Here is a 14,109-nt window from a genome sequence, read left to right as displayed (position 1 = left end):
TGGGTTTGATCGTTGGTAGAAACTCGTGATTTGTGTAAAATATATTCGATTCGTCAGTTTTTGTAGCTTAATTTTATTTTACCTTTAGAGTGCGATAATGTTAAACATTTAAGGTTAGATTAACATACAATAACTTTATATTTTCCATAAAATTCGAAATACAAAGAGTAATACATGTTTCACTGTTGTATAAATCCGTTATGAATTTTACTTTTCCGTTTTTCTTACCATTACACAATTTAATTCTGTTGTAATATTAAAATGTTCAATAGTGCTGGGATTGGAGTAAATTTTTAAAGATAATCTTCCACTGCGCGTTTGATAAGCCGTCCATTCGTTGCGCGCCGAAAGTAGTGTTTCCAGTTTGAAGGCGCGCCCCGTTGCACGCGTGGCGGCAAATTCAGGCGACGCTGCCCGCAATGTTTTCTTCAAACTCCCGTACACAGGTAAGCTCTATGTCCAGCCAACTGGTCTAAAAAATTTTGTAAACTACATAAAGTTGTCTTTCCTGAAATCGTCTAATATTCATTGTTAAGCTCAATTTTGTTTAGCACACATTCGATGTGTAATTATTGCATTTTATTTTCACAAAAAACTACTGTAGTAGGCCTACAGGATTTCTAGTATTTAATAGGATTTATTACTAATGGTTTTTTATATGTAAGAGGAGTTATTTATTGTTTTCGGTGTAATGAATTTCAGACACAGTCTTTTAAACACGTGGCTATAATACTAGATCCAAAAATTGCCGCCTTTTACTGTTAAAAAAATGATTACCTCTAAACATTAATTCAGTGGCTTACATTTTGTGAACATTTGAACTAAAACGATTATTTGTTTTTTTTTTTATTGGAGCCATGTGTTTCGGGACGCTTGCCAATAATTTATTACAAAATATTACCATTATTTACATTACCTTTTGCCACTGAATTTAGTGGCTTAAATTTTGAAAATATTGTAAAAGTATCGTCTGAGTGTGCAGTACTTTTAAATATAAGTTAGTAATCTCAAAAGCTTATTTTTAAGTACAGTACGTTGAATTGGCTATATTAAACATAATATGTAGCAACATAATATTATGCTAACGATAGCAAATGCAGATATAAACCTCAAAATGACCTCTATTGTATTCTTATAGCTAGGTTATTTTTATGACATAACTTATAAAAATTGATTGCAATTTAAAGTCTAAAAGTATGTCATAAAAATAACCTGTGTGTCTCCTTTAAAATCATACGTGTATTTTCATGCATTGGCAAATAAATTATTAAACTTTTGTCTCGTACGTAAAGATGAAAATTGATAAATATGAATTTATCAAATATTAATGAGTTTTTTATTTGTTCCTAATATGTGTGTTTACATATTCCCTAAGTTTGGGGCATATTCCAGAAGATTTGGTTTATTGAAAAATTGGTAATTTAATTTTTAGAAGCCAATTAATTACTTGTATGTTAATGAAATATTTCATGCAATTGTGACCGTACATACATTCAATAGCCTAATTATTGTACAAAAAAACGTTTTACTTATCAAAACAGTATTGTCATAAAAAATATTATTTTTGCAGATTGCGAAGCCTAGATTTTCATTATCCACTCAGGAATAGCAACGAATTATGCAGAACTTATTTAAAAACATCTGTTAACCTCCAATGTGAATAATTGGAAATAAATTAGATTCAATTGCTAAAACTGATTAATTGCGAACTAAATATTCAAAAAATAAACGAGTACCGGTATATATGAACTTTTGTATCAAGTAAAACTGCAAAAGAACCGGTACAAGTGTATGTGCAGCTTCTACTAATCGCCACGAGTATAATCCTTTCAGGACAATTTTTTTTTATTCTGATAGTAAAAAATGTTGTGGAGGCCTATATAAAAACACATATTTCGTACGTATAATATCAAAAATATATGACCGGTTTTGTATAGCGGCAAGTCTTATTTTTAACAAAAATACATTCTGCTTATTTTTCGCTGGGTTCCGCAAAGTTATTTATCAATATACTGAAGCCAAAATTAATCTAATCACGTGTTATGCTTATTTTACTTTATTTCCGTACGGTACATTAACAGAACTAATTTCCCTACTTATTTAAAACAGAACAATTTTCCGTACTTATCAATAAACAGAACTAGGCCTAAATCACATTTTTGAAATAGTCTATTTTTAAAAGCTTTTGTCAAAAGTTATTTAAATCGAACGCAATATTTAAATTTCTTATTATTACGGTAATTTAAAATGCAATTTATAAATAGCTTAACTATTTTCCATACTCTTTACCATAATTCGAAATAAATTTTAATTGCGTTCTTGGAATAATATCAAACCTTTTTTGCACAGTAAAAGTGATTTATATCGGTTTAAAATAAGGTATAAATTGACATTGCGTATACAAATAATCTCCCTTTATATTTGCCCAATATTTCTATATTGGATTGTTAATTGAAGAAAACTATAAAAATCTATCATAAAAGTGGTAGTTTATTAGAAATATTAATAGATTTCCGAGCAGTACGAGTCATGAAATACAAGTTGTTATGAATTTATTTGTCTTATAAATGGCAGTGGTTGGACCGTTCTTAGCAAATATGTTCATAAAATTCCACTGACGCGAATAAAACCCCAAAATAAAAAAATAACGTTACGATTTGTCAAGTCCGTCGTCATAGTAAATTTAGTTAACAGTAAGTGGTCGGGTAGCCAGTTGAGGATGATTTATATTTAGAATAATATCTGTACCTCATGGTCATAAAAGACAAAGTGTATGGTTGATAAAGCGGAGAATCGAAATTGTAGAATTAAATGAATATGAAAAGCAAGACTGAAAACCCTATAGTCAAAAATTTTCAACTAAAACCCCCGATATTTTGATAATTAAGACGAAAATTTGCTTTTTAAATAAAAGGAGAAGATCGGTTAAAAAATTAAATCTTCTCAAGACAGTCGATTTGATAAGTCTATAAACTGATGTGTGTGCTAGAATATATTTTAGTTTTTAAATTATACCATTAAATGTTTGTCCAGGTGGTTATTTGCACCCTATAAAGTGCTTAAGTTAAGCAGGTGTACCCCATTCCAGTCCAAGAGTGTTCATATTTTGTATGACAGTTGTTTTGAGTAATGCATTTTCACCGTAAGTTAAATCCAACAAAAAGTCAAAACTCGAATATTATTACCAAGTTATTGTCTTAATTATATAACGTTCGAAATTTATTAGCAATTTTTGAAAGTTGTCTGATCAAATTTCTATAACCCAAATGTCTCGACATAATGTAGATGGCGCAGTATCATTGACCCCTTCATTTGCATTTGTGCAGTTGTTTACGCGTTTCATCTTATGACCACATCTCAATAATTCCTCAATCAATGGTCACACAAATTAACACGCATCTTTGCCGAGAAAGAGAAGTGTGGAGCATTGCGATAAGCGTCTGGAGTATGCGCGGCCGGGAGAAATGAGGGAAAGAAAAGAAGGGAAAAAATCGCGCGCAATGGAAAAAGTGTGTGCGCGTCCGCCCCCCCCCCCTCCGCGCGTCTTACGCGACCAGCGCTCCTTATCCCTTCCACCGCGCGGAGGGGGGGAGAGCTCAGTTTTTTCCCGCGAAGCATTCTTCTACTCGCAGCGCTACGGGAAGGAGCTCCACAGAGGTATGTCTTATATAAGTCTCGTAGACTCGTTTCTCATATATATCTTGATCTGTCGCTTCGCTTTTTATTACTCTGTGCCACCGGTGCACGATTTCATCTCTGTGTAAATCAAGCCGCGTTTGTTGTACCCACCTGTTTGTGTTACACCTGTGTATTTTCCACACGTTATGTGACTTGTCTTGAAATGTTGCTCAAGTTTTAATATTTTTAAGTTTCTTGTGTGTGCAGTGTGGTTGCTCTTACAAATTTCCTGCGCGCTCTCAAACTTCTTTGGTGGAACTATTTTTTGTGTTGGGTTTTTACTTGCTGCCACGTGGTACTCTGGGAGGGGTCGTGGGTACACGCCCATGCTTTACTTGTACTCGTGGATCTGGATTTCGCTTATGAAAATATTTTAGTTAGGTATTTCTTTTGAAAATATGTTAATGGTTTAAAACATTATAATCTTGTTTATTCTTGGTCGTGTCCTGTTGGTTCATGCACGTGCAGCCTTGTTAAGTCAAGATTAAGTTAATCATCTTTTTTATATTTTTTTTAACAGTAATTATCTTATTCTATATTTAAACTCACGTATTTTAATATTTTTTTAAGTAAAAAGTCAGCCTACGATAACTAGTTGTGATTCAACAAAGTTCTGTACCTATTTCTTTTGTATTATTAACTACAAAATTACCAAATAGTAAAACAACTCATTTCTATTAAAAAAAATTAGTTAGGTTGAATGATTATTTTTAGGTCCAAAAATTGTATGTGATAGTAATAGTAATCCTGTTCAAATGTAGGTAGCTAATTTCCTTAACTAATGGTTAGTCCAGTAGTCCACGTATCTTATTGCTTTAGCGTTTAAGCAATGAGTTTTATTTTAGACGCAGTACAATAGTTAAATTTGCCTAGTCATAGTAGTTAGGGTGTGGCATATCTTACCAAACAGTCCAAAATCATTCTGTAAAGATTTTAGTTAGTTAAAATGTGAATTTTCGTTGTGTTGTATCGGGATAATTCCTTATTTAAGATTAATACATAATCCATCGATGAATTATTTTTAGTTGAAATTTTAATCCACCGGGTCAATGTTATTACAATGTTTTACTACCATTACAAGTTTATTAATAGCTTGCTGAAGTTTATTCTTAGAATATTGTTGGGGTTGTTGATATAATTATAAATCTTTACGTAGTCCATCGACTTAGATGAATGTTTTTGTACCGTAATTTAAAATAAGGATCTTATTATAATCACTTATATTCAATATAGGCCTAACTCATCATCATAATCTTACGGGGCCATAAATAAATTTGGTAACATTCAGAGAAAATGCACATACAAATGTTTTGCTTCACTATTTGTATATACAGTACCTATATATGAATATATTTAACTGACTTGTAAACGTTTTTGCGATTTATAATAGACGTTGTATATGTAATACCCAAAAAACCAGCGATAAAATATTCTGTAATTATTTACACGATAACCTAATATACACAAAGTGTATCGTACACACTTTACTAAAAATCTAATCTTGCTTCAAAATCGCTAGCTTGACAACTCTTCAGAACGTATGAAGAACCATCTTTACTTCTCTCTCAATCTTATGTTCATACAAGCCCAATGTAACAAGAAATCAGCTGTAGTCACATAGCGGGTTGCGGTCACTTGGGTCGTAAAACTGGCCACGAAGGAACAAGTAGTGATTTAACACATTGTCCGTAGCAAGGACGGGACGAGGACGTGCGTTGGGTCGACGCCCGCCTCCGCGTGGGACGCCGGAACGTACACGACGTACAGTCCTATACATATGTTCATACTTGGACGTACAATCCGATACATATGTTCATACTTGGACGTACAACCCGATACATATGTTCATACTTGGACAGATTTACAAGCAAGTCAGGCATCGCTGAAAGATATACGTTGTGTGAAAACTGCATAGACATTTATTGTTCGTCGGAAAATGAATTGTTACCTACTTTTAATTTGACTTAGTTTTCATATCCGTTTCCATTATTAGTCCACTCATTTTTGCGTTTGGTGAGACCAAGTTATGTTTAAGTACTTTTCTGGTAGGTAATTTTCAATTAGGTATCTCAACTCCGCCTGGACGCTATGTAACCTAACATAACCTAACTGACGTATCCTAGAATTTGCAATAAAAAATTACGAACAATCTGTGGCTGTAAAAATATTAATCATCCATTTGGCTAACCAAACACAACATTCATATTCATGTAGGTCTTAGAAGGTAGCCTTTGAGTTTAGAAACACTATTATCATATGTTGTCGGCAACATCTATCTACAGGCTGGAGATATTTTGTATACAGGCTTGAACATTTATTTAATTACATGGCACCAAGCAGGCAGGATTAAAATCGGCGACCATGAAGCCCATGTTTCTCAGCAACATTCTATGTTGACCAGACAGCTACATGCAGACAAAGTATAGCCACGTACCTATGTTATCTCAGTAACATTCTGTAGGCCACAGTCTACGTCTACACGCACGTGACTTCCCGGCTTTGCCTTTATCTCGGTATGTTAAACACTGCCTTATCAACTGCGATAGACCTTGTTCTTATCACTGTTTGTAATTTATAATTGTCTACACTAAGGTTGCACGGGCATGACCCACCACTGCTACCAATGTAACATTAGGCTACCATGTTGATAACCTTTACTTGTAAAATCAAATGCTAGCTGCAACATAATTGCTGTAGAGTTACAATAGTGTAAAATTTGTAAAACATTTCGTAGAACTCATGATAGAAACTAATAGGCCTAGGCCAGCCCATGTATTAGGCCTAATTCCAACACCGGACGCAGTAGGCCTATTACTCGATGTGAGCATGAAACCGGCAATCAGTTACAAAAATAATTGTCCACTCTTTGTGCGCAGACAATAAAGGTATGAAACTGTATAACCAATGTGAAAGGCAAATAATCAACCATACTTCATGACAATCCGGGGCAATTTCCCTGTTGGTTTTACGAACCAGAACGGTATGTAATTTGAGTCCATATAGAAAATTACTCTGTAAACACCGTAAACGTAATAATATTTACATAACGGCTCCCGCAATTAAATAGGCACGGGTTAATTAAGCGTTTTACTCAGGTGATCGTGATACCTAATTGTGACGAGTAAAGGTTAGGCATACAGTGCTTGGCTGATTGGACATTGGAAGACCGGTTTTGTAATTAGTGGTCGGTTTTGTCATAAAGGCCATTCGATCCTTCCTGTCCGTGTAGGCCTACACGCCTCGGGTGATGGAAACCTAACCTAACCTTGGACCTGTAGGCCTTCTGGTTTGATGAACAAGCTAGTTCTATCCAGGACAACGCAGTCATTCATGGCTTGGTGTGGTTGGATTCAAGTAGAGTGTTTCTTGACTTGTGATACGTTTTTTGTAGACTTTGTCACATTAGGCTTTTGAATATCAGCAGTGCTTGAAACACTTGTGATGTTTTCAAATTTATATCCCATAGTATGTCCCTCTCACTGAGTCTATGTCCGGATAATAATGTCTCCCTCAGTTATCATTGGCTACTGTGATCGTTTATGAGCTATAAACGATGCCACGGTTTACAACATGTTCTTTGACTTTGAGTTTTGACATGTATAGGAAGTGTCAAAGATTCAATTTACTAACGCGCATTGTACTAAATCCGCACCAAAATCGCTCTCCTATTCCAAGAGTCGCGTGTCACACCCCGAAAATCGCGGCAAAAACTCCGAAACCAGGGGATATTTTGCCAGGGGCGGACAGGTAAACAGACTGGCGCGTGCTCGGCACGCTTTGGGGTAAAGTTCCGAAAATCACAACCTCCCTTACTCCATTACCTGCCGATTAGTCGTCAATGGGACTAAGTGCTGCTACCTGACTGCAAAAACTGTTTGCCGAAATCTTTTGTGCCGCCGCCAGCACCTGTAGGCTCCGGGGCGTTAGGGGATCGTAAACGGTTTTTGTGGTCTGTTTGGGCTCGGTTCTGCGAGGGCTTGAAAGAGTCTTTTGTCAACCTTTCGATGTTGGCTTATTAAGACGGTAAACTGTTTGTGGGTTTGACATGTGAATTTATGTGTTTGTGTCATGATTGTTTTATTGCTGATGGTTGGTTTTTGCAATTGTGCTATTTCGTATTACTGGTACGTTTGCGCTAATTAGAGGCGTAACTTTTTGAATTATTTCTTTGATTTGCTGGGTCCAGTTGAGAACCAAAACTTCAATCTTAGATCCTTTCTCAAGATCAAACTGGCTACCACTAGTATTGATTAGGCGAACGCGAAAATAAACTACTCCTATTGAGCTATTAATGGTAAAATTTGAAAAATTGCAAATACAAATTTTCCGTTTTTTATGGAACAATGATGACTCATTCTCATCTTCAACGCCAAATGCACGGTTAATGTCCCTGAACAGTCGAGTTTTCAACAAATCTCAATTCTCATGTGCGCTTTACCACCTTATTTGCCTAACGCCCCTTCCGCCATCAATCGTGTGTGAAGACATTAAACAGGCTGCCAGGCAAATTGTTTCCAGGGCAATATTTCCCCGCTTTTCCCAGGAGTGCTCTCTGACGACGGTTCCTCATAAAATACGATTATTTCACGCACAAAGGGTTCCCAGCCTGCGCACCGGTATGTAAGATTATACCCGCTATAAAAAGATAAGGGGCGCTGGAGTAATATGTTTTATCTCAATCTTTTCAATTTTCTTGTCGAGTTTCGCCCCGACGGGAGGGCTCTGGATTGTGACGAAGTATTACGGGATTAAGTACCTTCCGTCTTGGGGATTTGAGTCTTTGCTGTAATTTCCTGGAATAGGGATTTTCATTAGGAATTCACGTTGGAAACAATACCTGCAAAGCGGATGTTCTGAAAACATGTGTAAAGTATTGTTAGTAAAGTCAAAAGCAGTCAAAATAGTATTTTATGGGAGACTACATTTTTAAAGTAATTGTTTTACTAACAACAATACTGTGTATTTTTTGACCTTGTGGTTATGCAATGCGAAGGAAATGTTAGGATAATAACTGTTGATAACTAATAACAAAACAGTGTAAGGGATTTTTTGTCAGTTTTCAAGGTAGCAAGCAAAGCGATAATCTTGGTAGCAATAGCTCAAGAGTAATAATTCATTTTTTCATCAAAATTAGTTTTGAGAATTATACGTTAAATTAAATCAACAATTGTTTAATCATTCTTCAACTCTGCTTTATTTTATAAGTCTAACCCTTAAATTTGAGATAATTTAAATTTAAAATGCAATACAAAGTGTTAACTAAATTGCTTTCTGTCAAATACTTCTCAACAATCCCTTTTCACGTCTCAACTACTGACCTAACCTCAAAACTTCAAACCTGACCTAAATTCCATATCAGCTGGAGCAATGGCCCCGACCTAATAATAATGGCAGTGTTAATGCAATCAGCTGATCTCCCTCCCCCACCCGCCATGGCGGCAATCCACCCCCCTAATTAATGCACCCCACCCCACGAGGTTCATTTCCTCCCAAGCTCTATTTCGCAGGACCTTGCTCACCTCTGATTTGGACAAATTGTTTTACTCAACCTCCCTTACGCGAGTCACTTCCTTGAGGATTTTATTTGTTCGCAAATTAATTGGGAACGAATGAGTTTCTGGTAGTGATTGATTGTCGGGGAAGACTACGTGTTTATTTACTTCGCAGAAATGTTAATCTGTTCTGCTTTCGATGTAGTCAATTGAATTAACTTTGAGTTAAGGATTTTAGTTTCTTCTACGTTTCGTCGTTTTTAGAAGGTAGTTTTGTTTCTTATTGCCTGAAAGGTCCAAAAAGAATCTCAGTAACAGTTGACAAGTTAATTTCCATTTTGTTCTGTGTTTTTGTTGTGAGCTGTGTTGAAATAATCTTTATTGGAACTCTGGTGTTGATTTTGAATGGTATTCTTGCCTAAAATTCGTTTATGACTTTAAAATAATTACTTAGAAACGTTAACTAACCTTAACAAATTTTGTTAGTTTTAATTTACACGTAAACGCCACTACTGGGCGACAATACTGGGAATTTTTTGTTTTATCCAAAACTAAGCAATTTTTTTGTTAGCCTCTGATAAAATTGGTACTGTAGAGGGAGTGAAAACACAATAATACCCTGTCACTGCAGAGCTTAGCGGAAAGCCTAATAATTTTGTCAAAACAGCGAACATCTCTGTCATCCTAACTAGACACGCAATTACAGGGAATTTTCTGTTTCAGGGGTGACGGAGGTTGGCAGCCCTTCAGGCGGTGAGTATGTTTACCCCTACCCTTCTATTGTTAACCCTCTTTGCATACTGCCACTGCCGGCCGAATACTGATCAAGAAGGCTTTTTTAGCCCTAATGTGTCATGGCAGTGGGATTTGTCCCACACGTTGTATTATGCTGATCTTGTTCTTCTTTTTCTCTCTCTCGGGGGTGGAATTTCTCAAACAAATCCCCTTCCAGGATTGGACGGCTTATGTTGTAATTTCCCCTTGTGCATGGGCTACCATTACTTTTGTGTTCCTAATGTGCAAGTTTGTGCATGATTTCTTAGGAACACAAAGAATGTTGCACGTTCAACGTGAAAATTAGACAAAACCTAAAAACGGCAGTCAAATCATTTTCGACCAAATTAAAAATACTTATTTTGAATCAATCCGTTTTTTACAAATATTTACAAAGCAATATCTTTCAACTTTATTTCTTGAGGTTCTTAGACGTTCCAAGAAGTAAAATTTGTCTAGTAAGTGTTTAGATGTTTTTTTAGGTTTGGTCCCGACTTAAACGAACAGTTGTAGCTCTGCAGTAGGTATTTATTGTTTGAAAATAAGCCGGTAAATAAAATGCTTACCATTTATGTTTCTTATGCATGGAATTGTTCATTGATACCTAAGTTTAGTATTTTTACAATGTTCATTAACTTATACAAGGATGTGGTTTTATTAAAATAAGTTTATCATAAATCACACACGAGTTTGAATCTTGTGCATCAATGAAGCAATAAATTACACCTAACTATTCACAATGCAAGTCATTCATTCTTATCACCGATTAATATTGGATGATTAGCGTTAAGAATGTAAACGAGCGACATTATCATTTATTTTAGGACCTAACAGAACGTTATCAGAATAATTACACTACTTCGGGTGTTTAAGTGTTATTGGGCTATATTCCCAATTTAATGTTCTATTTTGATAAATGGGTATGAGATAAGCTTGACGGTTATTTTAAATATTTGTTATATTCCCTGATCCATTGTCAATATCCCAATTTGACGCTAGCGGCAGCGTTTGTGCGTTTTCGATTTACCGCGCTAGATTTCGCTCGAGGGGTCGAGATTGACTGATGAATTGTTTCCTGTGTTTTGACGTGAAGTTCCCACTCGACTCTCTCTTTTCAACCTGGAAAGGAATATATTACATCCATCAAAAGGTTGCAGGATCAGTCCTGAGAATAGTAATTGCATTTTGATGATTCAAAACTATACCGTCCTGACCAGGCTTTGGGGAAACGATAATTAAGAAACAGCTGATTATTTACCGCCCAGGCCTTTGGGAAACGATAATAATTCCGAAACAGCTGATTATTTACCGTCCAGGCCTTCGGGAAACGATAATAATTAAGAAACAGCTGATTATTTAACGTCCAGGCCTTCGGGAAACGATAATAATTAAGAAACAGCTGATTATTTACCGTCCAGGCCTTCGGGAAACGATAATAATTAAGAAACAGCTGATTTTAGTAAAAATTACTCATCCATCTCAAATTTACACTGTTCACTAAAAAGTTCAAATTAATATGGAAATGTATTACGTTTTTGTCAGCGAAGTAATGATTAGGGAATCCAAAATGTACAACCCAGACTATAGTCCAAATGAGAAACTTACCCCGTGGTTTTACTTAGTCTGACGAAACCATTTGTTTAACGAAAAACTCACCCCCCAAGGTGACCGCAGCCGGTAGAATAATAGACTCAATAGTCAATGGAATACAAAGGGCCGTGGCGAGCAACCCTACTTGCATTAGACACCTGTGATGAACTCGTGGGTCTTTGGGGTTAGAATATACCTACTGTAGTATAAAGTGGGTATACTGGGGTAGGAGCTGGTTAGGAGTATACCTTCTGCAGTATTAGGTGGGCATACTAGAGTCAGTATAAAGTTTACTTAGGGTGAGGATACCTATAACAAAGTGCAAATAAGTAATATATTTATGCTAATATAATGGGTTTAGGACAAAAATGTTTACTTGGGTTAAAAAAAAATGACGAACAAAAAAATGTGTATTTAAATCAGAAAAAATAGTAGTTAAATATCAATTTTATTTACAACAGTCCATTAATAAATCGTGTAAATCCCACTCACATATACAACAAAATTCAATCCATATTAAATTCTCAAACTACATTATTATATTCAATATCACAACGTACGCAAATAAACCTATAAAATGTGAAGGATGTTCAAGGACTGACTGCAGTAATGATGTGTGGGGATTCGGAGATCCTTACCATCACAATCACAAAGCTGGGATTGTCAGCTTTTTGAAATATTGTGCTGATTGTGCACCACAATGGCGGCGTGGTATTGTGCTTCCCCGTGTCTCCACGTGATCTGTGTGTACAGAACTTGCCTCGGGCAGATAGCTTATTGACTCGAGTCTGCTGATATATCTCACTTGATGTAAGATAGGTAAAGTATAAGTAAAGACACAGGGATCAATGTGACTAGGTCTTGAAAAAAAATATTTTGTGCAATTTACGATTTGAAAAATTGAGTATCGCCTTATATAGTAATGAAGTTTAATCGAAGTCATCGATAACATTAAATTGGCGATGGTTCCCAAAGAAATTCAAAGTCTAATCTGTTGAAAGTAGCATTGTCTATATTTTGCAATTAAACAATAAATAGGCTAATGTGGGTAATAAGGTAGGAAAACGTCTGTTATGGGAAAGATGACAATACTTTTTTTTACAAAAAAATAATGTGTATTTTATTACTTCCTTGAATTATCCGTGTCATATCTAGTACTCTTACGTCTTTTATCTTATTCTTTCATAACCGGTCACATCGGTGTCATTTTTACGAGTTCATTTGAAGTCATTATTACTCTATGTCTTTCGTCAGATGGTTGTATACTATGTGCCATCGAGTCAGTGACCTTGACTCTGTTTCGTGCTTCCATACCATACATAACGCCATTTTTTTTATTTGCCTGTATGCTCTGAACTGTAACGTATATTCATATATGCTTGTTATACTCTATGTCTTGCACCACGTGCTTGCATACTCTATGCCTTGTCACGTGTATACTCTATGCCAGTATGAGCCAATCGTAAGGCCGAGGTCACACTCAAGGCGAGGGAGCGGTGTAAAGGTCGGATGACGTCATCACATAGCGAGGAAAGCGACCGACGCCATTATTATATTAATTTGCGCCTTTTCATAAATTAGCCGTTTGTTGTTTGTTGACGGGTTTCCGCCGTCTGTAATTATCGTCGGATTTGTTATTATTGTTGCTGATTTATGGGAATAGTTGCTTCATTGTAGGATATCTAGTAAACTGAGTAATATTACCTTGGCTAGCTAGTTTTTTGTTAGGTAATTTTTAGGTTAGTTTTAATCGCTTTTGTTTACAAGTCATTCTGTAATACTGTAATTTGAATGAAGTTTATTTGTTAGATTAAACTTTATTTTATCTAACTCATTCACATGAATAGGCGTGTCGATTTAAGTGAAAATATATAGAAACGCAATCAAAATTAAATTGTATTACAACCCCAATTATCATGGGAGAATATAACAGGCTATCCACGACGAACTTAAAATACAGTATAAACAATTTATAATTATCTGTTAAGCTAAATTAATTTTACTACAACGGTGTATTGAAACCCCGAACGTATTAAACCAATCAATAAAACTCACAACCCCCTTTCAACAAAGATTGACAGGCGTCTCTGCTAGTCAAATATCGTCGATTTCGAGTTCTCCAAACACTTACTGTCGGGGAAATAAATATGTGCACTCGAGTTTGAGCCTAAATATCTCTGAGATGAATTATCCGATTTTGTTGAAACAAAAATGAAATGTAAGCTTGTTTAAATTCATTTTACGTGGTAACAATTTAAAAATTTTCCGTTAACCAGAAAAATTTTTATAGTTGAAAGATCGTAAAAAGTACCGGTTTTTAAGGAACTCTGCACTAACACTGAAGTTTAAAAATTAATTGTGAACAAACCACTGAGCCAATCTTTCTGAAATTTTTATGGCTTATTGGTAGGTTTATTGTTAACATTTCCATGCATTTTAAAATTTTTACTCACAATAGTTTTTATGCTGCTGTTAATTTTTAAAACCTATGCTAACATCGTTAGTAAGACGCTAAAAATTTCGTTCAAAATACCATCGTGTTTGTCGTGACACAAGAAATAACACCAATATGATA

Source organism: Macrosteles quadrilineatus, unplaced genomic scaffold (assembly GCF_028750875.1).
Source record: "Macrosteles quadrilineatus isolate MER2022 unplaced genomic scaffold, UCM_ALF_1.0 Scaffold_9__3_contigs__length_116548681, whole genome shotgun sequence".
Lineage (NCBI taxonomy): Eukaryota > Metazoa > Arthropoda > Insecta > Hemiptera > Cicadellidae > Macrosteles > Macrosteles quadrilineatus.
Note: the sequence above shows the minus strand (reverse complement) of the source record.